A 13,036-nucleotide genomic window follows, 5' to 3' on the forward strand; every position below is an offset into this window, starting at 1 on the left:
TAAAAACCTATGAAATTCACCAGCAAAAACATTGTTAAAGGGATGTTATAGTTAAGTTGCACTACTACAAACCTACCCCCTTTACTGAAAAAAACTATGCTAAAGGAAGGGTCTGGTTACAGAGGCCTACTAAAAACCTATCAACTTCAGTGAAAACACATTGGTGAAGGGACGTTATGCTTCAGTTGCCCTAAAAACACCTGCTACACCTGAAAAGGAAAAGAAGACATGCCTGTAAAGGTAAAGAAACACAGCCTCCCTGAAGATTGATGGAGTCATGAAAACGTGCGTTTGGAGGAGAAGTCAATGCAGGAAAACTTGACTGGCAACAGAGTGCACGCCTTGTCACTAATTCTTAACCATTATGCCCTAAAAACAACCTAGCAACTTTAGAGCAAAAACTTTTGTTACAGGAACATTACAGCTACTTTGCACTAACAACAACCTATCCATACTATGCTTACAGGTAAAACCAAAAAGCCCCAGAAATTCGCCAGTTATGGTAAGCTAAGAAACCATAACTCGCGCCACCACTGTGCACTGCTAATACTAACACCCATGACATCAAAGATGACATAACAAATGTCATTGATGACATCACTGATTAACATGAAATAACATGAGGTGTAAAAAATGTGATCCTATCTTTTAGCAGTCCGAGCGATCCTTAACCATATGATACAGTGATTCTATATAATGTTCTTTACACAGTCTACAGGTTGTCAATTCTTTAGGTATTGGCAACATTGCACCCATTATCTCCAGGTTTGGGAGACAATTGAGTCTAAATGTTAAATACCAATTTCGAAAATTTTGAAGACGGAAATATTCTTAGATACGGTCTTGGAACATGAAACAGTGCTACATTTATATACCTTGACAATCCATGTAGGTCGTTTAAGTCCCAGATCCTATCCCATCCTTTTATTGCTTTCTTCAGAGCCCATTGTGAGATTGTTTCATCCAAGTCCATAGCCGTCATGAACTGAACACACTATTCTTGGTGTTATTCTTCATATACAACAGGTTTCCTAAAATACCATTCTCCAAACCTTTCATGATTTAAAAAAAAGGATAGACATTTAAAAACATACTGGGACCACGTTGACTGAACACCTAACTCTAATCACACTAATTGGGGCAGATTTAGGCAACTAGAGGACCTTCTTCAGGATACGACCCTCCAATCTATGTAACAACTCTCAATTCATCAAAACATCGAGTTCTATGCCATACAGTACAATAGGAGACACTTTTAAGCTATAAAACTTCAATTAGCGGAGCCAGGAAGTATGCACATAATTGTCTCTTGACCAACTTCAGCATGGAGGTACATGTTCTTAATTTTACTTCCAATCTGGTTGTCTGCTTTATAGGAGCTTTCTTTGATGTAAATAAAAAGCCTAAATAAATAAATAAATGTCATCTTATAGGAGGGGAATCCTGGTTCTGCCAGAGAGTGAGAGACATTGTGAACATTGAGTTTTCTTCAAATGTTATTTAGAAATCACTGGACCAATGCTGACACATTTTCAATCACACTTTAAACCATATCCATTTATTATTTTGTCCCATACACTGTTATACCACCTAAAGAAGACACTGTAAATGTAGGTTTTCCATGTTGGTTTGGGGTTTGGTCCCTGTTACCAGGGGAGGACTGGCAACATTTGGCCTGGGGGGCTAAGTTTACTTTCCTGGCCCATAGTGCAGTAATCCAAGCCCACAGTGCAGTGGCCCCAACTTCATGAACAAGCAATCTCAATACCAACCTCTCCATCTTCCACACATTTCCAAGTATGTATAGTGGATCAGGGTTGAAAGCCTGCGATCCAAATGTTTGAGGGCGAAAAGACTGAAGATTAATTTTCTGAAATAATCTTCTGTCTTTTCTCCCCTGAACATTTACAACTTGGTCGCTGCCCCACCCACACTCCCCAACACACCCCCACCACACCTACACCCACACCCCCACGCCCTTACTTACCTTGTGTCCCTAAAATGCCTGTTCCCTTTCACTTCAGTGATCAGGAACTGACGCGGCAGGGTCCTTTTCTTTTTTTGGGGGGACTGACTGTGGGGGACACCCACGCAACCCCTGCTCACAATATAGTGAGCAATGGTGCGGGGGACACCCCCACAGCCCCCAACACCGAATCCGTGATCTGGTCAAACTTTTTGGCCATTCGGAATTTTCGGCTTGCTGAAATTCGGCCAAATCACACATTCAGTCATTTTATATGTTTGTGGTTTCATAGAGACCCTTGGAAATTCTCCCACTTACCAACATAGTCATTTAGTAAAGTATAATTGCTGGAATGGGAAAGCTGTGATTTGAGCCCTGTTTTCAATGTGTTACAGTTTGTAAATTGACAGCAGGCTACATCTCCTCCCATCCTATCTTTAGTTTTGGAACAATTAGCTGAAGAATTCAATGGTAGTGGTGGCTGAGCCATTGGTGAGCTAGAGGGTCTGGGTTTGCTCGCAGAGTCAAACATGAGCTGTCATGGCAAAAGACCCATACATGGCTTTCTGCCTCAGAAGCCCACAACATAAAACCCAAACCTGCACCCTGTATACCCACCCCCACAACATACGACCCTCACTTGTCATCCTGCCCCTTCACCAGCATGCTTAACATACATTGTTTAAATGATTTATAGAGTAACACTAAGAGTATAAATCAATATGAGTAAGGCTTTCTTACAGATAGTTAAAGAAAATAATGCACAGTGATGAAAAGTGATTTGCTCAGGATTGCAAAATGTATGAAGTGCGGAAGGTGGGGATTTGAGCCCCATCTTCCTGGTTCCACAGTTCCCAATTCAGGAAGCATGGGAGGTTACATCTTCCCCTATTCCATCTTCAAATATTCTAACCAAAAAAAAGGCTTTCGGCAAACTTGCGGTTCTAGGGCTAATCTAGTATCCTGTTCAATAAATCTGGTTTTCAAATCACCAATGTATCTACAAGGGGGAAGCCTATTAATCGTCTATATCTTAATGCAAATACACCTGAGAAACAGTCTGTGATTCTAATTCAAACTTGCTATAATAATATAATTATAATCTTTGTCTGTATAATTGTGTATTCTGTTGCTCACTACCTGCTCTAATCCACGTTGGGAAACAAACGCTTTCATCCTCATTTGGACATTTCCTGCACTGCGAGCAGTCTAAGCTCTTGCAGGACTCCGTGGGCAGGACTTCGAGGCGGGATCGGTGCCTGTCACGTGGGACATCACGTGACCCATTACACCCATAAAGCACCCGCCCATCCGAGCGAGCGGCGTATTCTGTTGCTCACTACCTGCCCTAATCCACGTTGGGGAAACAAACGCTTTCATCCTCATTTGGACATTTCCTGCACTGCGAGCAGTCTAAGCTCTTGCAGGACTCCGTGGGCATGACTTTGAGGCGGGATCGGTGCCTGTCACATGGGACATCACGTGACCCATTACACCCATAAAGCACCCGCCCATCCGAGCGAGCGGCATATTCTGTTGCTCACTACCTGCTCTAATCCACGTTGGGAAACAAACGCTTTCATCCTCATTTGGACATTTCCTGCACTGCGAGCAGTCTAAGCTCTTGCAGGACTCCGTGGGCAGGACTTTGAGGCGGGATTGGTGCCTGTCACGTGGGACATCACGTGACCCATTACACCCATAAAGCACCCGCCCATCCGCCCGAGCGGCGTATTCTTGCTCACTACCTGCTCTAATCCACGTTGGGAAACGAACGCTTTCATCCTCATTTGGACATTTCCTGCACTGCGAGCAGTCTAAGCTCTTGCAGGACTCCGTGGGCAGGACTTCGAGGCGGGATCGGTGCCTGTCACGTGGGACATCACGTGACCCATTACACCCATAAAGCACCCGCCCATCCACCCTTGCGGCGTTAAGCCCGGCGGTGACAAGGCCACTAACGTGCTGTTGTGCGGCTGTTCGCGAATGGTGGTGATGTGATTGCGTCAATTATTGGTACTATTCGCTGCAATTTTAACTCTAGACATATGGTTCAGAGAGTCTGTCTGCATGATTTTAGCCCATCATCCTATGTCTGCTATTAATATTGTGTGTTTTGATGCCTAATATTTAAAAGGGAGAAGTTGTACAATTTTAAACTTTCGCACGTGAATCATTTAATGTTTACCTTGAAAACAGGCATGCCTTCTGAGATTACTAGAGATTCACTGGTGAACCCGTCTAGTACTATGCCAAGTTCATCGGATCGAGAACCTCTCCCACAAACTCCTATGAACAAGAATATTTCCAAAATACAAGATTAGCCTAAGAGTGGCACTCGTATTTCAAAGAAAAGCATAACCTTAACACCAATTAATAAAACTCCTAGTCAACATGACATTCGCAACTTCTACGAGACATTGCAAAGTGGTAGAGCATTGACAGATCCGATCGATTTGGCATCTCCTGTGAGTTCATCTATTGACTTTCCCCCATCAAAGTGCGCTCCAAGTGTTTTGAGTTCACCTAAACATTTTGCTTTCAATAATGAGATTCCTGTTCCCCCCTTGAGTATCACTATCTCAGATCAAACTCTATTAACTGTATCACATTCTCCTATCAAAAATCTCAAATCCGTTCAAACATTTGCTACAGTTTTAGAAGAATCTATACAAGAGATTGGAGACTTATCAAATGAAAGCCGTACTTCAGCACGGGATACACCTATTATGAACGGCTCGGTGGCATCAGTAATTATTGAAGACGTGGGGCAAGTTAGCCCAATTAAGTCTCCTTCACCCCCATGCCCTGTTTTCCCGGAGTGCAGGGACTTAGGGACTTAGAAAGTTCGAGGGCCTCAGTCATGACTGATTATGCACAACCATGTTCTATGGACTCGACAAGACAGGATGATGAGGTTTCTTTTTTACAACCTACACCTCGTCGATGTCTAACTACTGGTAGGAAAAAACAAACTATTCCATCTTTAGTTAATCCTGCCCTTATAGAAATCACCCTGGGGGCTATTAATACCACTATATCTAGCCTATTTAAGCTCTTTGAATCACTGGACCAGAAAATAGTCATTCAAACGAACAACCTAGACCATATTAGTGATTGGATGAGAGATAATACATTTAAATCTAATAAAAGTCTCTCTTTAGAACACCTGGAGCAAAGAATCACTCTCCTGTATTACCTCAGCAGGGCTTGATCGAAAATTCTAGTGTTTCCATCACGCAACGCCTTTTGACTTTAGAAGCTTCAAGCAAGGTCCCTTTAACCACTAATTCAGTATTACCAGCATTCTCTAAAATTATCCGGCCAATTGAGTGTGTTGAAGAAGTTATGGTCGAAAAAAATAATGAGTCTTGGATTAATGTAGACTCCCCTGTGAAAACTGCTGATCAACCTGTTGTTAATTCTAATTCTCGTGGTAACTCTAGGCAAAAGCCACAAAAAAATAGTCGCACAGCAGTGAATAATAGAAAATCAAAAGCTGTGTCAACTAAGGTTGGTACAAAAAAACAGTCTCAAATGAATCCCTCAGTAGGAGCCTCAAAACTTCCCATTTGTATCCCTGCTACCTCCATAGATATTTGTGATGAAATTACAAATAATGATATGGTCGTTACAGACAGTGACCCTCCATTGAATAAAGCTATATCATGCAATCCTTCTCCCCCACAAGTTGTTTTAAAGGAGGTTCTAACCTCTGCTCTTGATTACGATCCTTTCAATGAGTTGGTAAACTTGTTAATATCAAAATCTGACAACATACGAACAAGACAATTATCGCCTGCTGTATAGACGACCCTGACCGCACATTGTGAGGCAATTTCAACAGGTGCAGTCAAGTTAGCCCTTACAGTCGCCCCTACAATAGGCGTTGATGATTGTCTAAGCTCATTAAGAGCAGCCGAAGATTCTTATTTACTAAAAAGAATCTCAGAGGTTTGCCTGAAGCTTCAAATGGTAACGGCCAGCCTTCTCATATACATAAGCCTCACAACAGTAGTGTAAGTGAGGTTCCTTCTTTTAACAATAGACCTGATATTTGTTTAAATCCCAAACCATCTAAACGAGATATCATGAAACAAAATACCAGAAAGAATTCAGAAACTGGTAAAGCTGGCACCAAATCTCATATAAACAAGGCTAGTGCTGCCTTGTCAAAGAAATTCAATTTGTTCCACACCCTAATTTTGAAGTGTCGAGACGGGCCCTTCCGAAAATACGACTTATGTCGTGCTAGTGTCCTTAATATTTTTGGAGATATCGAGGGTCTGGATGCTATTTCTTCCACTGATTTGGATCAAATAGAGTTTCTCTGTGACAAGAATCTTTCCATAGTTAGATTGTGGATAAAATCTGGAATTGTCGGCAATACTTTATGGAATGCTAGAATGGACCTATTCAATCTTGGTTTCCTACTAGCACAAGATCCAGCACGGCAGCCTTCTAAGGAGATTGATGCCAATGTACCCCTTGCTGGTACCACTCCTCAACCCTTATGTGTCTGCAATTTTTGTACTAATGAATCACTTCCAGATTCTTTGGTCTCTGCTAACTCTTGCTCATAACCACGAATAAATTTTCCCCTCACTGACATTTCACTTGCTTGCTGGAACACCCGAGGCTCTTCTCACTTGCAATGGACATTAAATAACCAGTTGAACACATATGATATAGTAGCATTACAAGAAACATGGTCACTAAAGCCTCCCACATGGGATGACCATGAGCTTATTCTTCTTCCAGCAGAACACAGTGGCAAAGGTAGACCTACAGCTGGTCTGTTAGTTGCGGTGAAAGTGAGTAAGGGCTACAAAATCTCTCCCTGGCAAGCACCAAACAAATTTATGCAATTGGTTAAGATCTCCTTCAACTCTCAGATATACGCTCTCATTAACCTATATCGAAATCCCATGGGCATCACTGATGATAGTTTCTATACTGCTCTCCGATCTCTCTTTGAACTGATCTCTGCTCAAGGCAACATTTCTGTAATTCTAGTAATGGGTGATCTAAACTTCTCTTGCGTTGAGTCTAATACAAGGAGTAAAAATCGTGACGGAGTAAGATGGATGTCCTTTATGGAAGATCTAGATTTTAAAATTGCAAATAGTGCGATCACAGGTGACATCCCCTCAATGAACACCTGGGAGCGAGGCACGTCAAAATCTACAATCGATTATATCTTTATGTCCAACAGCATTTTTATGAACACCAACAAATTTGTTGTTGTAAAACAAACAGCTAGTGATCACCATCTCCTAGCGTTATTTTGGTCAGTCAAATTGACAAACCGGTCAAAAACTGCCCTTTGTTACAAACAGATCTTATCAGTCAATAATGGCAAAAATCGATTTAAGTGGTCTATTAACAAACTACTGGCATTGAATGGAGCTATGCTAAATAGTCAAAGTTCTCAAAGGGCCGAATTCTATATAGATGTATTAAGCACCTTTGCGAATCTTCATCCTGCCCATAATAGACCGCCTAGGAGTCACGTTCATGGGTTTGATCTTGCTCTCTGTGAGAGAAAGAAAGCTTACAGAAGAGAGATCAGAAAACTTTGGAAATTACCACTAAATGACCAGATTAAAGCGGTCAGAACTGCCAGATCAAGATATCGAAATTGGGTATGGTCAAGAAAGGCTGCATTATATCAACTAGATAGTGAGAATTTTCTACGAGCGTGTCGTAACAAAAACTCTGCTCTGGTCTGGGAGCTGCTGAATAAATGTAGCACAGCACCCCAAGTCTACCTTCAACTTAATGGTGTATCTGAATCTGTGTGGGTTACACACTTTTCCACACTATATGATGATCCCAAGATGAGCTGTTACAATTATAAGAGCAGCACTGCAAAATGTTGGGATTTGCATTGCACAAAAAATATTATCAAAACATCGTCCTCGTCAAGAGCAGCAGGCCTTGACGGGCTTACAAACTGGATGTTTAAACAAAATATAAATGAATGGGCGCTAATTCTGAGCAATGCATTCCATCACATTTTGCAAACTAAAAATATACCAGACTCATGGCGTTCGTCTGTGATTATCCCGATTTACAAAAAGGGTGATCGCATGGACGCCAAAAGTTATCGTCCAATAGCGTTATTGGACGCTCCAGGAAAAGTTTTCACTAAATTAGTATTAAGAGATTTTAATCTCTGGTCATCTGCAGCTTGTCAACGTGACCCAGCACAAACTGGTTTTGTGGCTGGCTTGGGTACTGGTGTTAACTTACTCACTTTAAATGCCATTAGACAACAAGCACTGAATAAGAGACAGCCCAGATATTTTGCATTTGTGGATCTCCACACCGCCTTTGATTCAGTATCAAGACTGAAACTCATTGATAAGTTAATCAAGGCGGAGTGTCCCTCTACTCTTATTGACATCATTTTTGTTCTCCATTCAAAAACTAACATTTTCGTAAGATTAAATGCTGAGGGCCTTTTATCATCCCCAGTTCTTACGTTTAGAGGGTTGAAACAGGGGTGCAGTTTAGCGTCAGCCCTGTTTAACTTTTTTATTAATGATGTACGCTGGATTTTTGGTAAAATAATAGCTGATGCACCTAAATTGAACGGTGTCAAAATTAATGCATTATGGTATGCGGATGATCTTGTTTTAGTGTCAAAAACACCTAGTGGCTTTCGCAATCTTTTGTCAGCACTCTGCTGCTACTTCAAAGAAAATGAACTAGTAGTAAATACTGCCAAAACACAGATTGTCACGTTTGTCCCTAAAGGTCTACGCAAGCATTTGTTAGAATGGCAAACTGAGGGAATTCCCATAAAGATAGTTCCAAATTATGTTTATTTGGGCCTTATTTTTGACGGTTGCCCTACATTAGAGTCGCAGCTGAATAAGATCAAACAGAAGTTAACCATAGCGATCTGTCAAACACGAATAATTGTTTCCAAATATGGCAAATTTTCAATTAAAGCTGCCATTATATATCAGAATCAAAATGTTGTCCCAACTATTCTTTATGGTTTAGAAACGCAAATTATTCCCTCAGGTTTTCTCAATTTATTAGAAGCTAAATTCTGGTGCGCCACATTACATCTACCATCACATTCCCTGGGTGATGATGCGCTATGAATTAGGCTTAATCTCATTATCTGCCCTATATAATTGGCGATTATGCGCCTTACTACGTAAATGCTTGCTTTCCACACGAGACAACTCTACACTATCTTCCATTTTTAGTTACTTACTTGACTCATCAGAAGTATTTCCAAAACATTGGTCCACAAATGCTCTTTCCATTATGGTGAATGCTGATATATCGCTTGATCTTCTCACATTTCACCCGGAGCGAGCAAAGAAGAAAGTTTATATGATGGACTGGATTGATACTAGAGTAAAATGCTTAACCTATAAAGATTTTGACTCTGCAATATTTGGACCTAAACGCTATAGAGACATCGCTTCCTACTTCTGTTTGGCTCCTTCCGCTGCTATTAGATCTGACATCTCACGGTTGCGATTCAACATTTGGCCTACTCAGGAGGTTAAATAAAGAAGAAAGCAAATTTCTTCAGACCTCAACTGGTGTAGGTTTTGTCAAAACGCAGCTATTGTTGAAACTTTGCAACACTTATTACTGGATTGTCCGGCCCTTTCGACTTTAAGAAGCACTCATTTTGCTAATCATTTTGCGTATTTTGCACAAATGGATCCCAGTAGCAGATGGGTTGCTCTAGCTGCAACTGAATGTATAAGCATATGGATTGCCACCATTAACTTTTTAAAAGCCTTGAATATGGAATGAAAATGAATTTGTCAATCTTCTTGTAAAAACTTTTCTACTTGGAAGATGTCTATCTGTAAATGTATAATAATGTCTGTTTCATTGTTCATATTTTGAAAAATTGGATTTCATTATGTATAAATTGAAAAAGTTGTTGTAATTTCAACTATATTCAATAATAAATAAAAAAAAATGTACAATTGTGTGTACTTTCCAAGCTCCATGTCACATGATAAAGCAACCTGAAAAAATATACAAGTAGTAATTGAAACATATGTTCATAAAGCAAGTATGCATCAGTTAGTCTGAAAAAAGAAAGTTTGACAAATCAGTCCCACAATCGAGTGCCGTGGCATGCAGGTCAGACATACACCTCAGCAACAGTCAACCTGCTGAGCTACCATTCCAGATTTGTACATCTGTCTCATTTACCCTATTTTACTTAACCATCATCCTCTGCCATACTGAGCCAACTAAGCCAACTGCTGCGACACCATGGTGCCAGCAGTGTTACTATTTTACAAAACACTGGGAGTGGCAGGGCTGGGTGTGCGGGCCTGCCTCAGGCCGGCCAGCTGCCAGGAAATTGTAGTAACATGATGATGTTCCACTGAGTTTAAAACAGTTGCAAAACCAGTCAACAATGTCGTCTGAGCCCTGTCTAATGGTGTTGAAATGCAGGTCCCACCCAGGAGGTGCAACACTTGAAGTTAAATTATAAGCTGTAATTATAACAGAGTCAGGATGATGGGGTAATGTGACCATGCTAAAACAAAGCTGGACCACATCTAAAAGAGAGGTCCCCAGTTCTGGATACAACCTGAAGTCACTGGTTCCATTACGGCAGGACTATCTCAGGCTTTCATCTCTCAGAGACAGAGTTTAATATGCAGAGTACCTGAGCAGATCTTTTTTTAGACTAAAGTTGAACGGCTACTGGCAAGGAAGGGCTGTGCCCTGCCACACTGTTTCCTCAACACAGGTGGGGCACCATGTCATGATCTCTGCTTCCAAAAGGTCAGGATTTACCCAACTCCCTTAGAAGCAGACCCATAACCCAGGTTCCGAGTGCCAACCAGTCCCAATTTGGACCTTTTGGACCCTGTCCTGGCGCCAGTGGCACCAGGCTCATAAATATGCCCAGTCCCAGCGCTGGAAGCGCCGGGCTCATAATGCTTGGGTGGACTTACCTGCAGCAGACCATGCTGCTTATTTACCTGCCAGTTGAGCCTCTGATCCTCTTCTGTTTGGGACTACTTTTCCTGTTGGGTGGGGCAGGAGCCACTCCCTAGGCTCAGAACACTGGAACTCTTCTGGAAAGCAGGAACTCTTTTCTTACCTAGGCGAGGCTGTGGAAGGAGACACCTAGGCACTACAGGAGGCTATTTAAACCACACCCGATGGATGAATCTTGCTTTGCGTTATTCTGCATCCTCTGCAGCAGAACGCTCATTGTGTCTTCTGCATCTGATCCTGGGCCTAAGGGAAAAAGGCTTACCATCCTGAATCCAGTCTTCAGCAACACCTATAAAGACAAGAAAGAACAGGTTAGCACTACGGTCTTCAGTGACAGCGCATCTCTTACCTGGTCCATCGGCTGTCACCAACGCCTCGCGCTGCATTCCGGCATCTGAAAGACAAAGGCTTACCTACTCTTCGCGTGCTCCGGAGGTCTTCGCACTGCATTCCGGCATCTGAAAGACAAAAGCTTACCAACTCTTCGCACGCTCCGGAGGCCTTCGGCGCTGCATCCCGAAGAAGGTGCGTTTAAAGACATTGGGTAACTTTAATACTCACGTGCCATTACTCCTTCCCAGGCCGAACCCAGTGGGTATTCCGGCACCCTTCAGCAGCTCCGAACTTGTACCTGCAAGATAAAAGGACAGTTAGTGGGCATCGTGAAGCAGGCAACAAGTGCTTACTTACGTGCTTCCAGGCGCTTCTATTCCTCACACGGGTTCCATCCTCAACTCACTTCAGCCCGTCATCCGCCATCGCCGGAACCCTGCAAAACAAGACACATCATTACAAAAGACTTTTAAAGACATTTGAAATACTCGGAACTTACCGTTCGTGCAGTAAACGACGGACAGCAGTCCTCTGAAGTCAAGAGGCCTGCACCCTTATCCAGTGAAGAAACTGGTTACAGCACCCTGCCCCAAGGCAGATGGAGAGCACGGCGTTCACTTGCCTAAGGTGAGAGCGTTAACCTTTGGGGTTCTACAGGAGAAGAGAAAGGGAAGAAGAGAGAGACACCCAATAACCCAGTTCATTAATCCCATATTTTCTATCTGCAGACATCTTACTCTTCGAGTCAGACATACAGTGCACAGAGGTCCAGCCCAAAGAGCCAACCGTGTGTTGCACATGACCTTTGAAGATACGGTATTCGCCCAGTCAAGACCGGTGCCTCTGCGGGAATCAGGTGAGCGTTACACACCACGCCTGGGATGCACAGAGGTAGGTTCCTCGTTATCAGCACTCACATTTGGGCTTCGTCTTGCAGAATGTTTGTGGTGCTGTGAGATTCGGGGACCACGTTTCCTGTACGTGTGCATAGTCCAGGCCAAGCTTAACCTGGGCTGTGCCACCCTTCAGCTATCACCTTTACTGCATCCCCAAATAACCACAAGGAGGCTTCACTGACAACAAGGCAGCTCAATCTGCTGAAAAGCAAACCTCCAAGTTGGAAGTAGAGGACTTTGGGGGCGACCCCCCTATCTCCCATCTTTGCAGCACCCGCCCTCTATCCCCAGTCCATTGGGCCCGCTGGCCCCTCACGGACTAAGCGATTGAGACCCCCAAGACAGAAGCAATCGGATATGTGGTTAGCACGTCGAGTTTAATGGTAATGGCTGGTCCATGGCAGGAAACAAATCTATTTAGGAGCCAGCGTCCTAAGTGGCAGTGAAGAGCCATTCTTCTGCGGACGGGGCCACAGGAGGGGTAAACTGCTGCCAGCAGGGTCAGGGTGGATATTGGGGACACAGCGCCCCCACCAAGGAATTTCCAGTCAGGGTAAACAGATTGTAAACCGTCCTACCCACTGATCGCATCATGCACAAAGATGCGCCTGCATATCACATGCAGCATTATCAGCTACATGCAGAGTATACGGCCGGCACTTTCTATTGCGCTCAATATCACTCACCGAATTGCAAGGCACAGACAGATAAAATCGATCTGCCCAGGAGCACACAGGGATACTCTGTGTATGGCAGAGACTGTAAAATCGTGGACTTTTAAACAACTCCCCTGCTACCTGATCATGAGTTGGGATCATATGGGGAATGTTGCCAA

The 13,036-nt window shown here is 42.9% G+C and overlaps 1 long non-coding RNA gene across 1 annotated transcript in view; it reads left to right on the plus strand.

Annotated features, from left to right (window-relative positions):
• Positions 1-13,036, plus strand: part of LOC138526033 (uncharacterized) — an 88,368-nt gene that overhangs the window by 51,531 nt on the left and 23,801 nt on the right. The gene's annotated exons all lie outside the window — the stretch shown is intronic.

This window comes from Ambystoma mexicanum, chromosome 7p (genome assembly GCF_040938575.1).
Source record: "Ambystoma mexicanum isolate Mex_15411 chromosome 7p, UKY_AmexF1_1, whole genome shotgun sequence".
Lineage (NCBI taxonomy): Eukaryota > Metazoa > Chordata > Amphibia > Caudata > Ambystomatidae > Ambystoma > Ambystoma mexicanum.